The 27,650-nt window shown below is 44.4% G+C and overlaps 1 long non-coding RNA gene across 1 annotated transcript in view; it reads left to right on the forward strand.

Annotated features, from left to right (window-relative positions):
* The window catches only part of LOC141157376 (uncharacterized), a 26,744-nt gene extending 8,266 nt beyond the window's left edge, over nucleotides 1-18,478 (forward strand). The window contains exons 2-4 of the long non-coding RNA XR_012247789.1: nucleotides 13,070-13,337; nucleotides 14,296-14,528; nucleotides 18,003-18,478. This is a non-coding gene — a long non-coding RNA (uncharacterized lncRNA). The remainder of the gene's footprint in view (nucleotides 1-13,069; nucleotides 13,338-14,295; nucleotides 14,529-18,002) is intronic.
* Nucleotides 18,479-27,650: the final 9,172 nt, after the last annotated feature.

Consider the following 27,650-nt stretch of genomic DNA (forward strand, 5'->3'; position numbering starts at 1 on the left):
AGTAGCTTAACAAGACGGTTTTAATGCCCCTTGGAAGAGAAGTGGAGGTCAGAGTGGTTTAACAAGACAGTTTTAATGTCCCTTGGAAGAGCGGTGGAGGTCACAGTAGCTTAACAAGATGGTTTTAATGCCCCTTGGAAGAGACGTGGAGGTCGCAGTGGAATAAAAAGACAATATCAATGCCCCTGGGAAAAGTGGTGGAAGTTGCAGTAGCTTAACAAGACAGTTTTAATGCCCCTTGGAAGAGACATGGAGGTCAGAGTGGTTTAACAAGACGGTTTCAATGCCCCTTGGAAGAGGGGTGGAGGTCGCAGTAGCTTAACAAGACAGTTTTAATGCACCTTGGTAGAGTGGTGGAGGTCACAGTAGCTTAACAAGATGGTTTTAATGCCCCTTGGAAGAGTGGTGGAGGTCACAGTAGCTTAACAAGATGGTTTTAATGCCCCTTGGAAGAGTGGTGGAGGTCACAGTAGCTTAACAAGACGGTTTTAATGCCACTTGGAAGAGCGGTGGAGGTCGCAGTATCTTAACAAGACGGTTTTAATGCCCCTTGGAAGAGTGGTGGAGGTCACAGTAGCTTAACAAGACAGCTTTAATGCCCCTTGGAAAAGTGGTGGAGGTCGCAGTAGCTTAACAAGACGGTTTTAATGCCCCTTGGAAAAGTGGTGGAGGTCGCAGTAGCTTAACAAGACGGTTTTAATGCCCCTTGGAAGAGACGTGGAGGTCACAGTAGCTTAACAAGATGAGTTTAAAGCCCCTTACAAGAGCCATGCAGTACAGCATATTAAAAACATTATTCCCATTATTGGGGAGTGGGTCTCCCATAGTCTTTGCCTATGGCTTCCAAGCAAAAGCTGCCAAAAATTAGGACAGAGGAACTTGCAATGCTGGCAACAAGGACCACAGTCACCCTGGTGGTATAGTGGTGGTGGAGGCTGAGGATAAGAGCAAAAAAAAGCCGAAAAGAGGAAGCATATACCCATGTGTGGGTGTGAAGCGGTGCATGGGAATACACCTCCCGAAATAACACATTAGATTTGACTTTATGTTACTCTGCTGTCATTTGGTGGTGATGAGAAGTCTGGCCCAATCCAGCCCTTGTTCATTTTGATAACGGTCACCTTGTCAGCATTGTCAGTTGACAGGTAAGTGTGCTTATCAGTTATAATTCCCCCAGCGGCACTAAAAACACGCTCCGATAACACGCTAGCGGCAGGGCAGGCCAGGACCTCCAAGGCGTACAGAGCAAGTTCATTCCAAGTTTCCAGCTTGGATACCCAATAATTAAAAGGCACAGAGGAATCACGGAGGACGCTGGTACGGTCGACAAGGTACTCCCTCACCATCTTTTGAAACTTTCCACTCCTTGTGAGAGTACCCCGCGCCTCAGGGCCTGTAAGCTGGGCGGGTCTCAGAAAACTGTCCCAGAATGTTGACAGTGTTCCCCTGCCGCTGCTGGATTGGAGTTGCGTCTCTCTCACCTGTACGCCTTGGTTGGTCAACGAGCTGTGACCTCTGCCGCTAGCGTGTTCAGATGGGAATTTTTTTAACAGTTCTGCAGCAAGGGCCTTCTGGTACTGCCCCATTTTTGTAGACCTCTCCACCTCAGGAATAAGAGAGTGAAAGTTCTCCTTGTAGCGGGGGTCTAAAAGTGTCACCAACCAGTAATGACTGTCACCCAACATTTTGGCAACGCGAGGGTCACGGTTAAGGCAGCGTAACATAAAGTCAGCCATGCGTGCCAGACTGGTAACGGGCAAGACTTCCGTGTCCTCACCAAGATGACGACTGACCATGCTCTCCTCCTTCTCCTCCTCCTCCCCCCTGTCCTCAGGCCACCCACGCTGAACCGACTGTATGACAGTTGTACAGGTACTACCATTTACAGCGCATGATACCAGCTCCTGTTCTTCCTCCTCCTCCTCCTCCTCTCCCTCATTGTCCCCCACTGCTCATTGGGATGAGATGAGGCTGGGCTGTGTACCCATTACGGGTTCTTGATCCATCTCTTCATACTCTGGCTGCAATGCCTCCTCTTTAATTCTCTGCAGAGAGCGTTGCAAAGGACAGACAAGTGGGATGCTGACGCTAATGATGGCGTCACCGCCACTCACCATCTTGGTGGACTCCTCAAAGTTTGTCAGGATGGTACATATGTCAGACATCCAGGTCCACTCCTGAGGTCTTATGTGTGGAGTCTGACTTGAATATCGACGGCCTTGTTGCAGCTGGTACTCCACAACTGCTCTCTTCTGCTCACAAATCCTTTGCAACATGTGGAGGGTAGAGTTCCAACGTGTGGTGACATCACAAACCAGTCAGTGTGCTGAAAGCTGCAAACGCTGCTGCAACACAGCAAGGTCGGCGGAAGCTGTAGCCGACTTGCGAAAATGAGCTGACAGGCGGCGTACTTTGACGAGCAGATCTGGCAACTTGGGGTACGATTTAAGAAACCGCTGAATCACGAGGTTAAGCACATGAGCCAGGCATGGTACATGTGTGATCTCGCCTCGCCTCAGAGCCGCCACCAGGTTACGGCCATTGTCACACACGACTATGCCTGGATGTAGGTTCAGCGGTCTCAGCCACAGACCTGCCTGCTCTTTCACAGCTGTCCACAACTCAGAAGCAGTGTGAGGTTTATCACCTAAGCTTATGAGTTTCAGCACAGCCTGTTGCCGCTTGGCTGAGGCAGTACTGCAGTGCTTCCAGCTTGTAACTGATGTGGTGATATCTGAGATGGAGGCTGAACATGAGGAGGAGGAGGAGGATGATGCGCAGGAGCTGTACACTGTGGGGGCAACTCTGACTGACATAGGGCCCGCAATCCTCGGTGTGGGGAGGATGTGTTCCATCCCAAGGTCTGACTGGGTCCCGGCTTCCACTATGTTTACCCAGTGTGCCGTCATGGAGATGTACCGTCCCTGGCCACAAGCACTTGTCCACGTGTCCGTTGTCAGGTGGACTCTCCCAGTAACTGCGTTCTTGAGGGCACGGCAGATGTTTTGGGACACGTGCTTGTGTAGTGCAGGGATGGCACACCGGGCAAAATAGTGTCGGCTGGGGACCGAGTACCGAGGGACGGCCACCGCCATAAGGTTGCGGAAGGATTCCGTCTCCACCAGCCTAAAAGGCAGCATTTCCAACGCAAGCAGTCATGAAATGTGCGAATTTAGGACTATGGCCTGTGGGGCGTTGGCTGCGAATTTGCGCTTTCGTTCAAAGCTCTGTGATATGGACAATTGAACACTGTGGTGGGACGTGGACGTGGACGTTGATGCTGTTTCTTGAGAAACTGCCATAACAAGTGAAGACTGAGAGGAGGGGGCATCTTTGCATGCAGTATGGACAGGGGATTGCCTTGCACGCACAACAGGGGGTTCTATTACACACTCAACAGCGGAAGAAGCAGTGGTGACACCAGCTGACACTGGTCATGGACCCTGGGGTTCGCCCCACAAAGTCGGGTGCTTTTCTGCCATGTGCCTGATCATGCTGGTGGTGGTCAGGCTGGTAGTTTTGTCACCCCTGCTGATGCTGGCATGGCAGGTGGTACAAATGGCCTTTTTGCGGTTATCAGGAGTCTTTTAAAAAATTCCCGACTCTGGAAGACCTACTGGTTGTACTGGCAATGTCCCTCGTGTTGGTGTTACGGGGAACTGTTGCCCGCCTTCTGTGTGCAGCCACCACACTGCTTCTTCCTGCCTGTTGGGGTACTCTGCCTCCCTCCCCCTGTGTGCTGCTGGCCTCGCTCTGCGTGTCCTCCTGCCACGTTGGGTCAGTTACTAGATCATCCACCACCTCCTCCTCTTCCACTTGTGCACCACGATCCTCCTCCTCACTTCCTGGCAATTGTGTCTCATCATCGTCCACCTCTTGTGACAAATTGCCAGCGTCGACTTCCTCTGGCCGTGGCTGTTCAAATATTTGGGCATCGCTACATGGGATCTCCTCTTCCACCACTTCAAGCGGAGCAGGCGAGGGGCACAAATATGGAAATGGACCAGTGAACAGCTCTTCAGAGTGTCCAAGTGTGGGATCAGTTGCTGTCTGACGACACTCGGCATGGTGGGAGGAAGGAGCATCAGGGTGAGGAGGAGTATGCGGTCGAGACTCACGGCTACTAAAACTTGACCGTGTGGAAGACAGACCGGAGGTGGTGGTGGTGCCCAGGTAACTGAAAGTATTATCTGCTATCCAATTAATAATATGTTCACACTGATCAGTTCGCAATACTGGTGTTGTAGTGTGCTTCCCTAGTAATTCGATCAAGAAGTGGGAGCGAGAAGATGTGACTGTTGGTTGTGGCACATTTTCACCTTGGCCACGGCCCTGTCCTCTACACACACCATCACCAGAACGTCCAGTTCCTTGTCCCTTGCCACGCGCCTTGCCCATTGTAAATGAAGTAAAATAGTTTACACTCGCACTATCAATGGAAAAAGGGTAATAAAAAGGAGATTAGAAGAGGAAAACCACAGTTCTATTTGTCTGGCCTACACCAGAATCTTTTAAACAGATATATTTGTGACTGAACAGACAGGGAGACACTATTACTGTTTTTTTTACGTAAAACAGGCCAAAAGCTGGATAATACACAGATTTGAACCGAGGAACTGCAAAACCACAGTTCTAATTTACTGGCGTATACCAGACTTTTTTAAACAGATATATTTGGGGCTGAACAGTCAGCGAGACACTCGAACTGTTTTTTTTTTTTATGTAAAAAAGACCCAAAAGTGGATAATTTTTTTTACGTAAAACAGGCCAAAAGCTGGATAATACACAGATTTGACCCGTGGAACTGCAAAACCACAGTTCTATTTTTCTGGCCTACACCAGACTCTTTTAAACAGATATATTGGTGTCTGACCAGTCAGGGAGACACTATTACAGGTTTTTTTATGCCAAAAAATGCGAAAAACAGGATAATACAGAGATTTGACCCGTGGAACTGCAAAACCACAGTTATAGTTATGTGGCGTACACCAGACTCTTTTAAACAGATATATTGGTGTCTGACCAGTCAGGGAGACACTATTACAGTTTTTTTTTACGGCAAAAATGCCAAAAACAGGATAATACAGAGATTTGACCCGTGGATCTGCAAAACCACAGTTATAGCTATGTGGCGTACACCAGACTCTTTTAAACAGATATATTGGTGTCTGACCTGTCAGGGAGACACTATTACAGGTTTTTTTATGGCAAAAAATGCCAAAAACAGGATAATACAGAGATTTGACCCGTGGAACTGAAAAACCACAGTTATAGTTATGTGGCGTACACCAGACTCTTTTAAACAGATATATTGGTGTCTGACTTGTCAGGGAGACACTATTACAGGTTTTTTTTATGGCAAAAAATGCCAAAAACAGGATAATACAGAGATTTGACCCGTGGAACTGCAAAACAACAGTTCTATTTTTCTGGCCTACACCAGACTCTTTTAAACAGATATATTGGTGTCTGACCAGTCAGGGAGACACTATTACTGTTTTTTTTTGGGCAAAAAATGCCAAAAACAGGATAATACAGAGATTTGACCCGTGGAACTGCAAAACCACAGTTATAGTTATGTGGTGCACACCAGACTCTTTTAAACAGATATATTGGTGTCTGACCAGTTAGGGAGACACTATTACAGGTTTTTTTTACGGCAAAAAATGCCCAAAACAGGATAATACAGAGATTTGACCCGTGGAACTGCAAAACCACAGTTATAGTTATGTGGCGTACACCAGACTCTTTTAAACAGATATATTGGTGTCTGACCTGTCAGGGAGACACTATTACAGGTTTTTTTTTATGGCAAAAAATGCGAAAAACAGGATAATACAGAGATTTGACCCGTGGAACTGCAAAACCACAATTATAGTTATGTGGCATACACCAGACTCTTTTAAACAGATATATTGGTGTCTGACCAGTCAGGGAGACACTATTACAGGTTTTTTTCATGGCAAACAATGCCAAAAACAGGAAATACAGAGATTTGACCCGTGGAACTGCAAAACCACAGTTATAGTTATGTGGCGTACACCAGACTCTTTTAAACAGATATATTGGTGTCTGACCAGTCAGGGAGACACTATTACAGGTTTTTTTTACGGCAAAAAATGCCAAAAACAGGATAATACAGAGATTTGACCCGTGGAACTGCAAAACCACAGTTATAGCTATGTGGCGTACACCAGACTCTTTTAAACAGATATATTGGTGTCTGACCTGTCAGGGAGACACTATTACAGGTTTTTTTTATGGCAAAAAATGCCAAAAACAGGATAATACAGAGATTTGACCCGTGGAACTGCAAAACCACAGTTATAGTTATGTGGTGTACACCAGACTCTTTTAAACAGATATATTGGTGTCTGACTTGTCAGGGAGACACTATTACAGGTTTTTTTATGGCAAAAAATGCCAAAAACAGGATAATACAGAGATTTGACCCGTGGAACTGCAAAACCACAGTTATAGTTATGTGGTGCACACCAGACTCTTTTAAACAGATATATTGGTGTCTGACCAGTCAGGGAGACACTATTACAGGTTTTTTTTACGGCAAAAAATGCCAAAAACAGGATAATACAGAGATTTGACCCGTGGAACTGCAAAACCACAGTTATAGTTATGTGGCGTACACTAGACTCTTTTAAACAGATATATTGGTGTCTGACCTGTCAGGGAGACACTATTACAGGTTTTTTTTTATGGCAAAAAATGCGAAAAACAGGATAATACAGAGATTTGACCCGTGGAACTGCAAAACCACAATTATAGTTATGTGGCGTACACCAGACTCTTTTAAACAGATATATTGGTGTCTGACCAGTCAGGGAGACACTATTACAGGTTTTTTTCATGGCAAACAATGCCAAAAACAGGAAATACAGAGATTTGACCCGTGGAACTGCAAAACCACAGTTATAGTTATGTGGCGTACACCAGACTCTTTTAAACAGATATATTGGTGTCTGACCAGTCAGGGAGACACTATTATAGGTTTTTTTACGGCAAAAAATGACAAAAACAGGATAATACAGAGATTTGACCCATGGAACTGCAAAACCACAGTTATAGTTATGTGGCGTACACCAGACTCTTTTAAACAGATATATTGGTGTCTGACCAGTCAGGGAGACACTATTACAGGTTTTTTTTATGGCAAAAAATGCCAAAAACAGGATAATACAGAGATTTGACCCGTGGAACTGCAAAACCACAGTTATAGTTATGTGGCTTACACCAGACTCTTTTAAACAGATTGGTGTCTGACCAGTCAGGGAGACACTATTACAGGTTTTTTTACGGCAAAAAATGCCAAAAACAGGATAATACAGAGATTTGACCCGTGGAACTGCAAAAACACAGTTCTATTTTTCTGGCCTACACCAGATTCTTTTAAACAGATATATTGGTGTCTGACCAGTCAGGGAGACACTATTACTGTTTTTTTTATGGCAAGAAATGCCAAAAACAGGATAATACAGAGATTTGAACCATGGAACTGCAAAACCACAGTTCTAGTTATCTGGTCTACACCAGACTTTTTTAAACATATATATTGGTGTCTGAACAGTCAGGGAGACACTATTACAGTTTTTTTTTACGGAAAAAATGCCAAAAGCAGGATAATACAGAGATTTGAATCCAAAACCACAGTTCTAGTTATTTGGCCTACACCAGACTCTTTTAAACAGATATATTGGTGTTTGAACAGTCACAGACACACTCAATTATTTTTTTTTGGGGGGGGGGTGAAATACCAAAAGGTTAATAAGACGCATATGTGTACAGTCTGACTGAGGGAAAAAAATATATAGGATTTAGATGAAAAAAAAAAGGATTTTTCCTGGCCCCTGAGACCGGGGGATAAGTCTAGCAATTTGACCAACAGGAGCACACAGGACTGTAATGCAGCGTTTGCTGGTATAACCACTGCGTCTCCTATACAGCCTGCCTGCCTGCCTGATATCTGGGATGGATATTAGTCCTGAGAAGGACTGTTTGTTTGATTTGGCAGGCTTTAGAGACCCTACACTAACTATTTCACAGTATAAATCTCTCCCTAGCTTTGCAGCACTGACCCTACACTGTCTGATCCGGAGCGACTGTGTCCAAGATGGCGGCGCCTGGTTTTAAATACTCGAGGTGACGCTGTGCGGCCAGCCAATCACTGTAATGCCCACAAACAACATGGCTGCGGCATTACAGTGACTGGCTGGCAATCCCTGCATGTTCATTGGCTCTGTAAAGAGCGCCAAACGTGCAGGGCGGAGACCCGAGCTCCCGCCCGAGTAACCCAGAAATGCTCGGTGCTCGTCAAACATCCCGAGTAGCGTGATGCTCGGGCGAGTACCAAGCAGTGTCGAGCATGCTCGCTCAACACTAATCATAAACTTTCATGAAACTCATGGATCATGTTTTACCCATATATAGTGAGATCATACTCTAATTAAGAAAGGGTTATATCATACAAAGTGCATAGTGCAATAAATATACTCCCAACTAAATATTCAGAGCAGCAACTTCACAAATATACCAAAAATAAATTTTAAAGAAAGTGTCAAGTGCTCATGTGAAAGGCCTGATTGTTGGAGAAAAAGTAATAATATTTAAGGGGCAAACATGGGCCCATTTGTATCAGTCCTCCACACAGATTCCATGTGTCATCATGTAGAAGAAGATGGTAGAATGAGAAGTAGAATGAAGTACCTGCCAATCCCACAATGTCCACAGAGATCCGACGCGCGTTTCGCCGATAGGCTTTCACGAGGATATAATGAAGTCCCAGATGTAGGGGGTATATAAAGGAGAAAGGACCAATTGGAAGTGCCCATGTACTGTGTCCTGCTTTTGGTTCCGTCTGCTCATCGAGGAGGCCCTGTAGAATTTCTGCGGCTTCATGTTCTTCTGTTGTCGGAAACATATGAGCATCAGTATGTATATGAAACATTTTTTAAAAAATAAGTTTACAAGCAAATAAATGAAGGTCTTTAAGTGTCGTAAAATAGTTAAAATTGCATGATGGTGAGAATAACAGTCCCCTCTCCAGGATATCAATCTGAGACTGGGTCAGAGTGTAATCAGATAGATTAATTACTTTCAGGTTGGAGTTGGACCCTCCATTTTCATTCAGGAATCTGCAGCGGCCGTAAGGGGCTAGGGTACTCAGTAGCCGGGCCAGCAGTCTTCCAGGGTGGTCACGGTGGCAGTGGCCCAGCTCCGTGGCCATGGCCGAGCTTTTGAAGGGAGTATTTACAGGGGATTCGTAGTCTTTATGTGACGCCACCTGTGGTGCCTGGTCAGGGATGACCTCCGCTTCTGCGTGGACCCTGGGGGATAGATGGTATAGCAGCTGGGACGAAACACTTCCCACAGGTGAAGCGGGCCCCCAGGGATTGAGAAAGGTTATATGAAGGATGGCGGCGGGGGAAACAGGGTGCAGAGAGCAGGGCGGCAGCAGTGATGATAGTCGCGGTGGTAGCACAGCTGCGGGGAGGCGCAGAGGAAGAAGACAGACACAGGGAATGCAGTCCGGTTACCTTTACTGCAGAGAAAGCTGCGGAGTCCGGGGCACTGGTCACTAGGTGCAGGAGGGTCCGGTCAGCCTAGAAGCAATCGGAGTCCACCCCGTCAGGTGGGTAAGGAGGCCTGCCTGCTGCGCTTCTCCGTTGCAGGCCCCGCTGCCTGTGAGCTATCATGCGGCCCCTGTCTTCACTCCTGCCCTAAGCTCCGTACTAGCAGGCGGTGCGAACCTATAACGGGTACTGCCGTCTTGGGTGCAGCTCCGGCCTCTAGTTATACCGCTGTGCTCCCGGGCCTCTGCTTGTGGCCAGGAAACTTGCAGTCTCCTGTCCCCCAGATTCGGTTGCCGGGACGTGCAATCCCTGTACAACCCAGGACTCTGGCGTCCTCTGCTTCGCTGCCTGGGGTGAGCTCTTCGCTTGCTCTGTTCCATAGAAGTTTCTCCTTCTCTCTCTGCTGCTTTCTCCCCCCTCTCCCTTCCCTTTCACAAACACTACCTAACTCCTCCCCCTAGCCGGAAAAGGCAGCTCCCCAAAATAGGGTGTAGAGCTCCCCCTTCAGGTCAGGGATCAGAACCTGTGTGTGCATGTGGGGTTTACCTGACTTGGGGAGCTCCTCCTGCTTCCAAGCATAATATCACCTCTGGTGAAGGAGGCAACACTACTGTGGCAACCAGCCCATGGAACACCACAAATTCATTTCTGGAAAAAATTTTCCGGGATCCATGCCCTTTCTGACCCCATCTCGTATTGTAGTTATATCTAGTGGTAGAGGACTCACTAGACTCATTGTCAGTGGAAGCCGCAGATGACACTGAAGTCTTCCGTACACTATGGGAGATTTGTGAAAATTTCCACTTATAGACCTTATCATTCTCTTTATCTTGTAGGTCAACATGATACTTTGTGGTTTTGGTTGTTTTAATTTGTTTCTCCCAAGTTGCGAAACATTCATCAATCTCACTGTTGAATTTCTCAAAATCACTCTGAGACAACAGTGTTTTCAGTTGTTCCTGTAGAGAATTAATCTCTTGATCAGTCTCCACCATAGTGATTCCATTTTTCTTGATGATTAGATGGAGAAATTTACCAGAGCATTCGTTGCATATTTCCTCCCATTTTGAGGTGAATTCTGTATCCTCTTTCCCATATGAGGGAAAGACCTGGACTCTAAGACCCCCTGGTATTAAATTTTCTTCAACGTATTTTTCTAGGGTGAACTTGTTCCACCACACCTTGATGCGACGGTGATATAAATTATATAGATTAAAGTAGTTTCGCCTGATTATTTATTGGACCAATTTTGGGAGTTGTTCAGAGCTTATACCTTCATCATATGGCCCTGGTGGGATGTCCCAGCAAGTTTTTCCTATGTCATCGTCTTCACCCTCATCTTTTGAAGATCCTGTTGTTATTATCCTAATGTGTCTTTTCCTGTACTTGTTAGCCCTTGGGGGTGTCCTTATTATTTATTATTTTTTATTTATATATATTTATTATATATATATATATATATATATATATATATATATATATATATATTAATTATTATTTTGTATTCTTTATTTTTTATTTTTATTCTATTAATTTATTTTTAGTTATTTTCATATTTGCTAATTGTGTACTTATGCTGTGGTTCATCACATGGATATGCGGTATATATGATTCGCTCCTACTTATATATTTATATATCTATATATAGTTATTTATTGTCTTTTCATATATTCTGGTAAATGCTGCATAAGTATGTTTGCACATGTCACTTTTTAGGTTTTCTGCACGTGACACTTTCTTTCTGAACATTGTGATGCATCCGTCATTCGGTTGTTCACTATTTCCTGCGGCTTGCGTTCCACCGTGGAACGCTTTGTTTTGTACACACCTACGTCTGTTCTTTGGACATAGACGTCATCGGCTCCCACTGTCATTTCCGACTGAGACGCCGGGAGACATATGCGCTTCTGCATACTCCTGCGTTCCAGCCTGACTCGCACGCCGACGTCACTTCTCCCGGGGGGGCCGCGCTCTCTTAGAGACGCAGCTGCCCTGGTTGTAGTGACGCCGGCTTTACCATGCATGGCAATTACACTCTACAGCTGGACACAGTACATGGGCACTTCCAATTGGTCCTTTCTCCTTTATATACCCCCTACATCTGGGACTTCATTATATCCTCGTGAAAGCCTATCGGCGAAACGCGCGTCGGATCTCTGTGGACATTGTGGGATGGGCAGGTACTTCATTCTACTTCTCATTCTACCATCTACTTCTACATGATGACACATGGAATCTGTGTGGAGGGGTGATACAAATGGGCCCATGTTTGCCCCTTAAATATTATTACTTTTTCTCCAACAATCAGGCCTTTCACATGAGCACTTGACACTTTCTTTATAATTTATTTTTGGTACATTTGTGAAGTTGCTGCTCTGAATATTTTGTTGGGTGTAAATTTATTGCACTATGCACTTTGTATGATATAACCCTTTTTTAATTAGAGTGTAATCTCACTATATATGTTTATGATATATTTTGTATTTTATAATGTGCTTGTGTACCAGCTGACCCCTGGTGCCCGTTGTTCTGGGCAATTTTTCCTCTTTGTATTTCTCAGTTTATTTTTATTTATATCATTCAATAAATGGTATTCTTATATTTATTTGACTATGTGTGACAAAATCTAAAATAACTTAATCTGATCAGTAAACTCCATAATGAGAAAAAAATCAAAACGCCAGAACTACATTTTCTTGGTCCCCCCGGAACATTGTAATAAAATGCAATAAGAGGTGATCAATACATTGTATCTACTCCAAAATGGTGTCAATAAAAAAAGTCATCTCAGGACGCAAAAAATAACCTTTCACAGCACAATGTCCTAAAAATTGAAAGTGTTACTGATCTCAGAAAATGGTGACACAAGCAAATTTTTTTTCACAAATTTCCGAGTTTTTTTCCACTTAAACCCCCCCCAGAAAACTATGCATGTTTGGTATCTGCATGATTGTACTGACATGGATGATCACATTGCCAGGTCAGTTTTACCATATAGTGAACATGGTAAATTAAAAAAAAAATTGTGAAATTGCACTTTTTTTTGCAACTTTAATGCGCTTGGATTTTTTTTTACCACTTTTCAGTGCATCACATGATAAAATGAGTGGGGTCATTCAAAAGTACAACTCAAAAAAAAATGAAAATGTAACAAAAACAAAAGTTTTGGCTCTTGTAATAAGGGGAGAAAAAAATTGAAAATAAAAAAACTGAAGAGCGAAGGGGTTAAAGTCTGAGGTGGGTGGTAACACACTGAGTCGAGTTTTGTGTGCGCCGTCACAGTTGTATATAATACATTCATTCTAATTTTTAATATCCTTTATTAATTTTATTTATGGAGCGTAATTATGAAAGATCCTTTTTGTCTCTTGATTAAGTAGTAGGACCCAGTGTCATTTACTATATAATCACACAACAATATGAGTGACATATAAATATGGTGACATATAAGAGGTAGCACTACTAATAATGCTTCTCTATGGCAGATCCTGGACATACAGTATAACGCCGGAGTAGACTGATACTCGTTTGGAGTCATCTTAAACCAAATGCTGACCAGCGGGTGTAGCTACCATCCCACACTCTTTAATGATTCTTCCTCCGGCGCCAAGGACATTATGGAACAGCTCCTCCAGAAAGATTAGCGAGAAGTGATTAGGAGTCAACGGTAACATTCGATAACACCCCTTATTCCAGCGAATTGATTGGGTCTAAGTGGAATCCCTTAGGAAGGCCCCACCATACATCCCTGTAGTAAGTAAATTTACAGAATTGTCACATGGATCTGAATAAGATATTCTCCCACAATATTCTACGCTTTTGGCTCTGTGGTACATTATGTTTAATGTCAAGGTTGGAAAATAATTTGGATGGCGTTAATCTTTACATTACTATTATCGACGATCAGGCTGGTTTGACAATTTAATTTATTAACGATGCATGTCTAGTCTATAATATAGTACTTCTTTCAGACTGCTTCGCAGACTATATGCAAGTAATTATCTGGTTATACGTTCTGTCAGGTGCAAGCCATTTAATCTGGTAAAGCATTGCATAGGCATCTGTAGCTGGAGCTAGAGAAGATGACCCTTGACTAAAAAAAAATTTAAATGAGGTCTTCAGGCCAGTTCACAACATTTTGATAATTTTTCAGGCAAACCTAAAAGTGAATCTAAAGAAGATTAGTTTACATTTTTCAATAATAATTCTCCTTTTTGTAGTCTCCACTGCTGATTTTGACCAGAAGAAAAATAAAGCAAAAAACTTGAAATATTTTGTCAAAAACAGAACTGATGGAGGTAGCCCAATTCGGAAAGTGACGGTTAGCAGGTCAAAGTGCTCAGAATTAAAGTGATAAGTACAGATTGTACTTATTTAAAAACTTTTCGTTCTAACCATACTTGAGCTATTGCATGTCACCTGCACATAATTCTGCATCCTATGCAGGATGAGACAGAAGTATGATTGGCCATAGATATGATTAGTGGCACTGCAGCTCATTGAAGTGACTGTCCTTGAGCTTCAATGCTCATGGTGCTGGTTTTGATATTATAAGATGTTACATTTACATTTAGAAACGTTCCTTTAAAATTGAGAAATTTCTTTTTCAAGATTCAAGACTCTTTTGATTAGTCAACAAGTTAACCATGACTTTTTTCTGTATCTTTTTCTATAGCCAACTAAGCCTAAACCCAGGTTCCGTGTTTTTCAGCTTGACAAGATCCAAGCGACAGAGGCTGCATTATCGATAACATCAGAGGACCAGGCCATGTTCAGAGGGTTTTCATTTGTCAACTAGAAAACCCTCAACAAGACACCAGCTCAATAATATCAGAGCAAGCTGTGTGCCTGAGCTTCCAGAAGACCATGTAGATAAGACCAGAAGATCGGATGTCCAACATCATGAGGGACCTCCACATGGATAACTATAAGTGATAAGTATAGGTAAATATAGATTAGAAAGGATAAGTATATTTAATATTCAATAAAAATAAGGAAAAAAGTATAAGTATAGGTAAAAAGGGATAAGTATAGGTAAGTATAGCTAAGAAAGGATAAGTATAGGTAAGTAAGGATATTGTGTGTATTCATTTTTGCATTTTTGCATCAACTAATTTGAATAAAACTGAAGATTTTGTAATATAAGTTATAAGATTGATCTTGTATTCAGTGAGACATTGATTAAAATCTCACTTTTCAAAGGGGGTGTACTCATTTATGCTGAGCACTGTGTGCATATATTTGCCCACATATATAAATATATATATGTGTATGTATTTCCATGAATACTAATCATATACAGCACAGACCAAAAGTTTGGACACACTTTCTCATTTAAAGATTTTTCTGTATTTTCATGACTATGAAAATTGTACATTCACACTGAAGGCATCAAAACTATGAATTAACACATGTGGAATTATATACTTAACAAAAAAGTGTGAAACAACTGAAAATATCTCTTATATTCTAGGTTCTTCAAAGTAGCCACCTTTTGCTTTGATGACTGCTTTGCACGCTCTTGGCATTCTCTTGATGAGCTTCAAGAGATAGTCACCGGAAATGGTCTTCCAACAATCTTGAAGGAGTTCCCAGAGATGCTTAGCACTTGTTGGCCCTTTTGCCTTCATTCTGCGGTCCAGCTCACCCCAAACCATCTCAATTGGGTTCAGGTCTGGTGACTGTGGAGGCCAGGTCATCTGGCGTAGCACCCCATCACTCTCATTCTTGGTCAAATAGCCCTTACACAGCCTGGAGGTGTGTTTGGGGTCATTGTCCAGTTGAAAAATAAATGATAGTCCAACTAAACGCAAATCGGATGGAATAGCATGCCGCTGCAAGATGCTGTGGTAGCCATGCTGGTTCAGTATGCCTTCAATTTTGAATAAATCCCCAACAGTGTCACCAGCAAAGCACCCCCACACCATCACACCTCCTCCTCCATGCTTCATGGTGGGAACCAGGCATGTAGAGTCCATCCGTTCACCTTTTCTGCGTCGCACAAAGACACGGTGGTTGGAACCAAAGATCTCAAATTTGGACTCATCAGACCAAAGCACAGATTTCCACTGGTCTAATGTTCATTCCTTCTGTTCTTTTGCCCAAACAAGTCTCTTCTGCTTGTTGCCTGTCCTTAGCAGTGGTTTCCTAGCAGCTATTTTACCATGAAGGCCTGCTGCACAAAGTCTCCTCTTAACAGTTGTTGTAGAGATGTGTCTGCTGCTAGAACTCTGTGTGGCATTGACCTGGTCTCTAATCTGAGCTGCTGTTAACCTGCGATTTCTGAGGCTGGTGACTCGGATAAACTTATCCTCAGAAGCAGAGGTGACTGGGGCGATCCTCATGTGAGCCAATTTCTTTGTAGAACTTGATGGTTTTTGCAACTGCACTTGGGGACACTTTCAAAGTTTTCCCAATTTTTCGGACTGACTGACCTTCATTTCTTAAAGTAATGATGGCCACTCGTTTTTCTTTACTTAGCTGCTTTTTCCTTGCAATAATACAAATTCTAACAGTCTATTCAGTAGGACTATCAGCTGTGCATCCACTAGACTTCTGCACAACACAACTGATGGTCCCAACCCCATTTATAAGGCAAGAACTCCCACTTATTAAACCTGACAGGGCACACCTGTAAGGTGAAAACCATTTCCGGTGACTACCTCTTTAAGCTCATCAAGAGAATGCCAAGAGTGTGCAAAGCAGTCATCAAAGCAAAAGGTGGCTACTTTGAAGAACCAAGAATATAAGACTTATTTTCAGTTGTTTCACACTTTTTTGTTAAGTATATAATTCCACATGTGTTAATTCATAGTTTTGATGCCTTCAGTGTGAATGTACAATTTTCATAGTCATGAAAATACAGAAAAATCTTTAAATGAGAAGGTGTGGCCAAACTTTTGGTCTGTACTGTATATGTGTGTGTATATATATATATATGTGTGTATATATACTGTATATGTGTGTATATTTATTGTGACAGTGTCACTGGTAAAGTGCTGGAAGGGAGATATGTTTCCCTGAGGCTGTTTGCTTCAGTGAACTAAAAACCATTAAAGTTCCTCCAGCATATTATTTGTTGAGAGGGGTTAAGCCTATAGTAAAAGGGAGTGTTTTTTTGTGAATGACTATTGTGAAGGGTGAGAGGTCATTCACCATATCTCTCCAATCAGGGGAGTGTCTGGGCTTTAAATAGCCAGCCTTGACACTCAGGTGTGGTCAGTATCTGGAGGCCAGCTCCAGAAAGAGGAGCATGTGTTTGTTCCTGCTAACCCCGTGGTTTTTGCTACCCTGGAGTGGCCGGACCCCGGCCGGTGCAAGGACTTTGCTGGACTCTTTTCATATTTTGTTTGCCATTAGGCCGGATGGGCTGTGGTGGTTTTTCATGAACTTTACATTGGTTTATGCTGCTCAATAAACCAACTGAAAATTTAAAGACATAGTGTTCCGTTTATACCTCAATGCATTGCCGAGTGAGCCGATCTATCACAAATTCACAATATATATACATATATAGAGTGTGCATATATGTTAGGGCTACAAGAAAAGTTGCATTGCAATATTTTATCTAACGCCCAGTGGTCGGCGCTCATAGCAAGTGAGCATTTTTGCTACAGGCGATCAGATGATCGTAGCTTCTAGTCTCCCATGGAGAATATTGAAGCATGTGTGAAGTAAAAAAAATGTTTTAAAAAATATTTAAAAAAAATATAAAAGTTCAATTCACCCCCCTTTCAACCCATTCAAAATAAAACAATAAAAAAAATCAAATATAAAAATATTTGGTATCGCTGCATTCAGAATCGCCCGATCTATCAATATATATTAAAGGATTAATCCGATCGGTAAACAGCGTAACAAGAAAAAAATCAAAATGCCAGAATTATGTTTTTTTGGTCGCCGCAACATTGCAATAAAATACAATAAGAGGCGATCAAAAGATCGTATCTACCCAAACATGGTATCAGTAAAAACGTCTGCTCAGCATGCAAAAAATAAGCCCTCACCAGGCCCCAGATCCTTTAAAATGGAGACGCTACAGGTCTCGGAAAATGGCGCCATTTGCTAGTATTTTTGCAAACTTTGGATTTTTTTTCACCACTTAAATAAATAGGAACCTATACATGTTTGGTATCTACAAACTCATAATGACCTGTGGAATCATAATGGAATTTTTAGCATTTATAGAACGGTAAAAAAAACAACAAAAAAAAACAATTGTGGAATTGCACTTTTTTTGCTATTTAACCAAACTTAGTTTTTTTCCCATTTTCTAGTACATGATATGGGAAAAAGCAATGGTGAAGTTCAAAAATACACCTCATCCTGCAAAAAACAAGCCCTCACATAGCCATATTGACGGAAAAATACAAAACGTAAAAAGTTCCCATGCTCATCAGTGTGCTCTTTTTTTTATAGAATGTACCAAACGGTTGATTTGCCGCTCCTAAAGAGACACAGATTTGTATTCTATATGATTCTAGTCTAAGGGTACCGGCCCTGACTGGAAAGATTCAGATCTGCTCCATTGACCATCAGAGAGACATGGATACATTTTGGGGAGACCAGGTTGGAACGAAGAAGTCACCTGGCCCCATGGATATGTTGTTTGGGGTTGCCAGGAGAGACCCACCGATTGCCTGCAACCCACGGAGACATTTGGGGAAGCCAGATTTGGACCCGCCGGGCATCTGGCTCCTTGGAAGTTCTCAGAGAGGCCAGGTTGGCACCCTCAGGTCTGCTGGCCTTGTACCTTGATGAACTGCTAGCTTCCTAAGCTTGCCGCTACCTCCTCTCTTTTGGGGCCCACCAGAAGCGAGGGGGCCACTGGTTGAGGTAGTTGGCCCTGGAAGTCTCCAAAGTCGCAGCTGTTCTATCCCAGGTAGGCGGAGAAGAAAGGGTCAGACTGTGTAATGTTGTACCATCTTGGGTATTTGCTGGGACTGTTCTGTGTGTTTATTGTCCACTTTGTGGTTCAATAAAGTATTACCACGCTGTTTTACCCTTACCCTGTGTTCTCTATCTCTTTTTAATAAGTAATTACGGTAGGAAGGTTTAGAGTATAATGTAGTTCTCAAATGTCCATCCATTTTATTAATTTCAACATGAAGGAAGTGTGTACTATTCCCTCCTTACAAGGAAACAATGTGTAATCATTAGGAGCATGGTGGCTTTTTACTGCAGAACCAACAATGAGACACATACGGCCGTGCCACCGAGTCTTGTGCCGCAGCTCAGTTGCGTGCCTTTTTATGCATTTTTATTTATAAAGCAGTCAATACTGTTTGATTGCTTTATAAAGAAAAAAACAATATGTCTTTAATGCTTGTTTCTTTAATAGATGGCTTCCAAAAGAACCTCCCGTCTGCCTCCTGCGGACCGCGTTAGTGTTCACCTACCTCCCCTCACCCTCCCGACAACCTCTCTGAACACTACAGGCAAGAAGCTGATAAGACACAAGAGAAGCCGGGAGCAGCTGACAACCCTCAATGGCATCATGTACGTTACTTGTGATGGGATTCAGATATGTAGTCATCTCTTCTCTTCTTATTTCCTACCTCCGTGTCTTCCCTTTACAGTATGAAGTAAGCTTTAAAGGCTTATGAAGAAACTGTGACAGAACAGAAGCGCAGAATCCCCTCACCCCTTGAGCCCCAATTTCTGCCCACTGTAAGATCATATGTCTGTTTTCACTTGCATTAGATCACTATTCCAACTAATTAGATAGTAGTAAAAATAAACCAAATAGACATAGTACACACCCTCACCCTGTCCAGCATTTGGCTGCAGCGGTAACATCACCGCTGATGCTAATCACTAATTGACGGTTTATGCTGTCAACAACAATAAAGCAACTGAGTTAATTGATTGGCTGCAGCAGTGATGTGCACTGTAGTCATGATGTTACCTCTGCAGCCAAACACAGACACCGGAGATGGCAGGGAGCCCTTGCTGGGTAAGAGGCGGGTGAGTACTTTTTTACTACTATCTGATTGGTTGTGGTCTACTTTTCTAAAAGGAAACCCCTTTAATATTCTGTATTTTATGATTACTCCATCTGGAAATATATGAATACATTTGGTTGCTGCTGTTCTCTTCTCACTCTTTCTCATATAGAAATACACAGCTTTTGTGACTTATTTAGAAGGCAGAAATGGGTATTGGGATTTTTCTTTTTCTGATTCTCTTACACCCAGGATGGGCACTCCATTCAGTCATTAGGGCCATGCCTAAAAAATTGCAAGTGAAAAATGAGAATTTTTTAACACAAACCATGTGAATCTTTATAGCAGTGATTGGTAGTATGCCTATGACCCTCAATGCCCAGATCACCCCCTATACTAGTTCTCAGGAATCTTCTACATTACACGTCTCTTGTTATTGATAAAATTTACTTTATTTGAAATATTTAATGTGAAATTCTCCTATTTTTTGTGACAGATGAACAATGAACAGAGAAAACTACTGGTGGGTAGAGTTGAGCGAGTATGTTCTGTTCCAAGTATGCTCGGGCTGAGCTCCGAGTATTTAAAGCTGCTCGGTGATATGGTTGAATCGCTCCCGTGTGCATGATTTGCAACTGTTTGACAGTTTTATTACATGTGAGGAATGTGTAAGAAATAGACATTCCTCCCATGTAATAAAGCTGTCAAACAGTCGCAAATCATGCACACGGGAGCGATTCAACCATATCACCGAGCAGCTATAAATACTCGGAGCTCGGCCCGAGCATACTCGGCGAAAGGGTTACCAGAACATACTCGCTCAACACTACTGGTGAGTTTTATTTAATACCTATATGTTTTATTTATGTCTTTTTCTTAACTTACATGTCCTGCAGCTGAGAGGGGTCCAAGTCCTCATAATAATAATAATAATAATAATAATAATAATAATATAATAGTCTTTATTTATATAGCGCCAACATATTCCGCAGCTCTTAACAATTCACAGGTTCATATACAACAGTCATAAGTAACATAGCTAAAGATAATACACTAATTACAGCAAAAATGACGACCCTGCTCGTAAGAGCTTACAATCTACAATGAGGTGGGGGTGACACAAAGTATAATGGCTTATTTACAAGGATGGTCCAGCCATCTTGAGGGGATGAGGGATAGATAAAGGCTGCATGAGCTCATCACCAGCCAGTATCTGTAGTGCTTTTGGGTTCGGTGGAGACTTACTGTATGTTTGGAGAAATAAGGGATGGGCTATAAGAATATAAAAGGACTTCGATTAGGGAAGGTGATAGGCTGCTTTAAACAGGTGTGTTTTTAGGGAGCGCCTAAAACTGTGTAAGTTGTGGTTCATCCTAATTTCTTGGGGTAGAGCATTCCAGAGAATAGGTGCAGCTCGAGAGAAGTCTTGAAGTCGGGAGTGGGAGGTACGGATTAGTGCGGATGTTAGTCGAAAGTCGCTTGTGGAGCGTAGAGAACTGGTAGGCCGATAAACAGAAATGAGGGAAGAGATGTAGGGGGGTACCACACTGTGGAGGGCTTTGTGGGTGAGGACAAGCAATTTAAATTGGATCCTATAATTCATGGGCAGCCAGTGCAATAACTGGCACAGAGCTGTGGAGTCTGAGTAACGGTTAGCCAAATAGATGACCCTGGCTGCAGCATTAAGGATGGACTGGAGGGGGAAAAGTCGAGTGAGGGGGAGGCCAATTAATAGAGAGTTACAGTAGTCAAGGCGGGAGTGGATCAGGGCAACAGTGAGGGTTTTAGTTGTTTCCAAGGTGAGAAAGGGGCCGATTCTAGAGATGTTCTTCAGGTGCAAGCGACAAGAGCAGGCAAGACATTGTATGTGGAAGGTGAAGGAGAGATTGGTGTCAAACACAACGCCCAGACAATGCGCCTGCTGGCTCGGCATTATTGTGGTGCCACACACGGAGAGAGAGATGTCAGATTTAGAGAGGTGAGTAGACGGCGGGAGTAGAAGAAGTTCAGTTTTGGAAAGGTTGAGTTTCAGGTAGAGAGCGGACATGATGTTAGAAACTGCGGCCAGACAGTCACTGGTGTTCTGTAGTACAGCGGGGGTAAGGTCAGGGGATGAGGTGTATAGTTGTGTGTCATCAGCATAAAGATGGTACTGAAAGCCAAATTTGCTGATGGTCTGTCCAATTGGGGCTGTGTAGAGAGAGAAGAGAAGAAGGCCAAGGACTGAACCCTGAGGAACCCCAATCGTGAGAGGAAGAGGGGAAGAAGTGGAGCCAGCGAATGATACACTGAAAGAGTGGTCAGATAGGTAGGAGGAGAACCAGGAGAGAGCAGTGTCTTTTATGCCGATTGAGTGGAGCATAGAGAGTAGGAGGTGGTGGTCAACGGTGTCGAAGGCTGCAGAGAGGTCAAGAAGAATGAGCAGAGAGTGATCGCCATTATGTTTTGCTGTCCGAAGGTCATTGGTTACTTTGATGAGTGCAGTTTCTGTAGAATGTAGGGGGCGGAAGCCGGACTGTGATGGGTCTAGAAGAGAGTGAGTGGAGAGGTAACTGGTAAGGCGGGAGTGGACCAGGCGCTCCAAGAGTTTAGAGATGAAGGGAAGATTGGAGACTGGTCTGTAGTTGTTTGTGCAGGAAGGGTCAAGAGAGGGCTTTTTTAATAATGGAGTAATGATGGAGTGTTTGAAGGAGGAGGGGAAAATACCAGAAGAGAGGGAGAGGTTGAAGATTTTAGTTAGGTGAGTAGTGACGACTGAAGAAAGAGACTGGAGTAGATGTGAGGGGATGGGGTCAGTGGTGCATGTAGTGGGATGAGAAGAAGAAAGGAGCCTGTAGACTTCATCTTCTGTGACTGGGTCAAATGTGGAGAGTGATCCAGAGGGGATGTGGGGGGGATGAGAGTCACGGCACTTGGTGGCTGGGAGCTGATTTCCTGATGGATGGTGTCTATTTTCTCTGTGAAGTAGGAGGCCAAGTCCTCGGCACAAATGTCTGCGATGGGGGCCTGCGCTTTAGGACTGAGGAGGGAGTGAAAGGTATCGAAGAGTTTTTTGGGGTTGTTGGATAGTGAGGATATCAGGGTGGTGAAGTAGGTCTGTTTGGCGAGGTGAAGGGCAGAGTTATATGTTTTTAACATAAATTTATAGTGGATAAAGTTTTCTGGTGTCCAAGTTTTCCTCCACAGGCGTTCGGCACTTCTAGAGCAACGCTGGAGAAATCGGGTTTGCGGTGTAAGCCAGGGCTGTTTTACTCTGTGTTTGGAGGTTCTGAGGGTGAGGGGCGCTACTTGGTCCAGCGTGCTTCTGAGAGTGTTATTGTAGTGGTTTACAGCGAGATCAGGACAGGAAAAAGATGAGATTGGGGATAGTGATGAGTGAAGGGAGTCTGTAAGTGTATGAGGGTTAATGGCTTGTAGATTTCTGAATGTGTGATAGGTAGGAGTGTGCTGGGGCAGGCGAGGATTTGTGAGCGTGAAGGAGAGAATGTTATGATCAGAGAGGGGAAGACGGGAGTTATTTAGGTGGGGGATTGAACTAAGCCGGACAAAGACCAGATCAAGGGTGTTTCCATCTTTTTGTGTCTCAGAGGTTGAAAGCTGTGAGAGGCCAAGAGAAGTGGTTAAAGATAGAAGCTGGGATGCAGCTGAGAAGGTGGGGCTGTTTATGGGGATGTTGAAGTCTCCCAGGATAAGGGTTGGTAAATCTGAGGACACGAAGTGCGGCAGCCAGGCAGAAAAATGGTCAAGGAACTGGGTGGCTGAGCCTGGGGGACAGTATATGAATGCTACTCTGAGGGAGAGGGGATAGAAGAGCCTGATAGTGTGGACCTCAAAAGAGGGGAATGATAGTGATGGCACTGGGGGGATGACCTGGAAGGTGCATTGTGGGGACAGGAGTAAGCCGACCCCACCACCAAGTCTGTTTGCAGGTCTTGGGGAATGGGAAAAATGCAAGCCGCCATGAGAAATAGCGGCAGGGGAGACCGTGTCAGAATCCTGGATCCAGGTTTCAGTGAGGGCCAGCAGATTGAGAGCGCTGGTCAGAAAGTAATTGTGCAGGAAAGGAAGCTTGTTGCATACAGACTGTGGATTCCACAGTGCGCAATTGAAGGAGGGAGATGGAGTACAGCTGATGTTAATTAGGTTAGCAGGGTTTCGATGTGAGGTGGGGGAAGGGTTCAGGTTGGCAAAGGGTGGTTCGGGGTTAGGAGAGATATCCCCTGAAATGAGTAGTTGCAGTAAAAAGAGAAAGAGCAGATAGTTTTTGGATTTGTGACATGGTTTCTTGTGCAGTACCTTTGGATGGGACAGAGTGAGATTTGTCAGGAAGTTCAAAAGAGCATGGGAGCTGTACATGGGAGAGGGAAGGAGTGAGGGGCAGAAATGGATGAGTGGTGATGGATGGAGGATAGGGCGGTGAATGTGGATGAAAAAAGTACACAGGAATATGGACACAGGAATAAAATACATAGTTAGCAGAGAGTACAAAGTGTGGGTTACCTGACTCCTGCCCTGAATGACTGCCGTTGAAATTAGCGTTGAGCCACCCCCGTAGTGTTCGAGTTCGGTTCGGTTCGTCGAACACCCGTGTGTTCGCCGAACTGTTCGTCGAACTGTTCGTCGAACACCTTCGAACACCGTTAAAACCAATGGCAGGCAAACAAAAACACATAGAAACACATAGAAAACACCTTCAAAGGTGTCCAAAAGCTGACAAACTGCTCAGAAGACACAACTAACACATGGAAAAGTGACAAGTACATATAGTCATGCGAAAAGAAAAGAGGTGGAGGAGTAAAAGGAGGGGGAGACACAAATATAGGCATGTCATGCCCTTCTAAAATCCAAAAAGTGAGAAGCCGACACGTTCAGTCCGCTCCTGCCCGTGCCACCTCCGTGTCGCCGGGTTTGTGCCAGAGCCACGGTGAACCCTGACGGCCAGCCCCCCTCTCCCAATACTGGTGCCTGTCCGCTGGTGGGTCGAGCGAGCCCCCCTGTGGTGGAGGCAGCTCTAAGCTTTTTAATTTAAATTGTCTCTCTAATTTGAATGAATACACTTTAAATCCATTTACAAGGATCTATTGGAGGGCAAGTCTCATGCCAGCAGCCGCGTAATTCCAGCTCCAGTAGCGTCCACTAAAGCTGCTGCAGTTAAAAAGCTTTTATAAGGATCGAGCTCGGCTGTCCACCGCAAGGCATCCTACTGCCAGTCCCAGCCCCTATGCCTTGGGGTGCCTCCTGATGCTCTTCACTGAGTATCCCGTGGTCCCGAAGCATTTCCTTTGAAAAAATTAAGTGTCCAAACTACAGGTGGTGTAGCTTGCTTAACAGCCGGGATAATCCGCTGACTAGCAGACACTGCTACTAGGCACAAAGTATTTCCTGGGCTAGATGCAGTTAAAAATTTGTAATTAGATACTCTCGTTGGATGCTGAGAAAGCATTCCATAGAGTCTCCTGGCACGCCATATATGATTCTCTTAAAAAGCTTGGGGTAGGGGTCTAGGGGACCCTTTTATAGCCAAAATCACGGCCCTGTATCACAATACGTCACCTAGGCTGAAGATAAATGGAACTGTAGCACCCTGAGGGCTCGGTTGCTACAGAGGTATTGCACCTCACCCAGAGGTGTGATATCTCACTCTCAGGTAAGGATGGAGTGTGGATCAGGACCCGACACCTGCATGCATTACACCACATTGCCGTGGGGCAGGGCGACCAATATGCCTCTGAGATGGGCACGACAGTCCCTGTCCCTGGCTGGAGTGGGGGGAGGGAACACTGAGGAAGGGGAACCCTGTAGTGCAGGAGCAGGGAGGAAGCAGTTCCTGGGTGCATTGAGAAGGGAGTATAAAAGGTGGGCACCATCTTAGTTCAGTGCAGAGAAGTCTGAGCAGAAGTGGCAGGGAGCAGGGGCTCTGCATGAGCTCTGCTCCGGAGGCGGGCCTAGTAACAGAGGCCCAGGCCTGCAAGAGGGAGAAGGAAGGAAGAGGAGCGGAGAAGGCTCCAGGAACGAGGAATGAAGGGATCCCAGGGGTGCGGACGGGCGAGTCGCCACCGCACACCCGAATCCACCTGCGTGGAGGGGTCAGGCCAAAGGGGGAGACCGGTCCCCGAAACTAGTGGAGGCAGGAAACGACCCTCAGCTAGAAACCGGAGGCTGTGACATTTTATGTGGCGCAGCCCCTCGCTACAAACGCTAGGAAGGCACCACATAGGGTCAGGGAAACTGGCGCCAAGTTTACCAAGAGGAGGCCCGAGGCAGCCGGACAGAAGGGTTGGTAAGAAAGGCCAGACAAAGGACACACAAAGGGGGTCCTGTGAAGCGCTCCAAAGTTATCTGGGAGTTGTCTGAGCCCCTCACCTGGTGAGCACAGTACGACGTGGGCAGCCGTTACCTGCAGACGTGGTCTGGATAATAAGAACTGTGAGTAAAGGCCCTGGACTGCATCACTGACTCCGTGTTGTTACTGCTGCTGCCCTGCACCATCACCCCCAACCTCCGCATACACTGCCCTGAGGCTATACTCCTCCCGTGGGGAGTTATGCTACGCTCTGCTGCACCCACAACACCAGCCTCAGTGGTCTGCCCTGCAGCGGCGGTTCACTCTGACCGCAATCCACGGGTGGCGTAGTCGGACATTTAAACATCAAAACCACATAAATAGTTCCGCCACTGGTTTGACCACCCTGAGCCACGGAACCGGGTCGCCGCCACGAATACTACAACCACCAGCATCCACCAAAAAGGGTCCGGCTCCGGGTGTCCCAAGGCCCAGGGGGTGCATCAGAACATTTTCATCACCTTTCACAATCACCAATGGGACAAGGCAGGGATGTCCTCTGTCCCCTCTCTTATACATCCTAGTGACGGAGCACCTGCTCTCATCAATTCGCCATAACCCCAATATTAGGTGGATTGAGGTGGGAGGCACCGAGTACAAGTGCTCTCTATTTGCTGATGATGTCCTAGTATATATCACTCAATCACATATATCCATCCCTGCTGTTATGGCTGAAATAGATCACTTTGTTACATGGTCAAAGTTTAAAATCAATGCAGCGAAGTCTGAGGCCCTCGATGTCTCCCTCCCCAAATCCATATAGGATTCCATCCAGTCCAACTTTCCCTTTGCCTGGCCCTCACAGGGTATCAAATACTTAGGAATTCCTATTCATAGAGACCTCTCCCATCTATGTTATCTTAATTTTGGGCCCTTTATTGAACAACTCCATACAGACCACGGTTGGCAAGTTAGAACTGTAAGATTCACTACGTGAACCACTGGTGTTTTGTGGAAAAGCACATGTACACTGTGTTCCAAATTATTATGCAAAAAGTGTTTAGGAGTGATAAGGGAAGAATTTGTTTGTTTGTCAGTTAAACTCATTGATGGTGATGTGTGTCAGGGCTCTTTATATCACTGTAAGCAATTGCAGACACCTGTGCTAATTAGTTTGGCAGGTGTGTCCAATGAAAGGCAAGACTACTTAAGAAGGCTGTCTCACATTATTAAGCAGCCTACATTTTCTGCCAAAATGGGAAAGAAAAGGATGTGTCGGCTGCTGAGAAGCAACAAATTGTGGAGTGTTTAGGTCAAGGCACGACTACAATCAACATTGTGCGATGATCAGGATGAAGTGTCTTGGCAATCAAGAAGTATGTAGCTGATTCACAGTACACACGTGTGCGTGCTGATAAGGGCAAATTGAGGACTCTTTCCTACAGGCAATTACGTCAGGTTAAAAGAGCAGCGGCAAAAAAGCCTTGTCATAGCAGCAGACAAGTTTTTGAAGCTGCTGGTGCCTCCAACGTCCCCCGAACAACAAGATGCAGGGTCCTTCAGAGGTTTGCAGCTGTGCATACGCCATCCTGTCGACCTCCTCTATCCACTTCACACAAGCAGAAACGGCTCCAGTGGGCTAAACATTACATGAAGACTGATTTCAAAACTGTTTTGTTCACGGATGAGTGCCGTGCAGCGCTCGATGGTCCAGATGGATGGAGTGGAGGATGGCTGGTTGATGGACACCCCACGCAAACACGGCTACAGCGCCAACAAGGAGGAGGTAGAGTAAAGTTTTGGGCTGGAATCATGGGGAGAGAGATTGTCGGCCCCTTT

This window comes from Phyllobates terribilis, unplaced genomic scaffold (genome assembly GCF_046119375.1).
Source record: "Phyllobates terribilis strain yellow unplaced genomic scaffold, ASM4611937v1 Scaffold_8__6_contigs__length_399053987, whole genome shotgun sequence".
Classification (NCBI taxonomy): Eukaryota; Metazoa; Chordata; class Amphibia; order Anura; family Dendrobatidae; genus Phyllobates; species Phyllobates terribilis.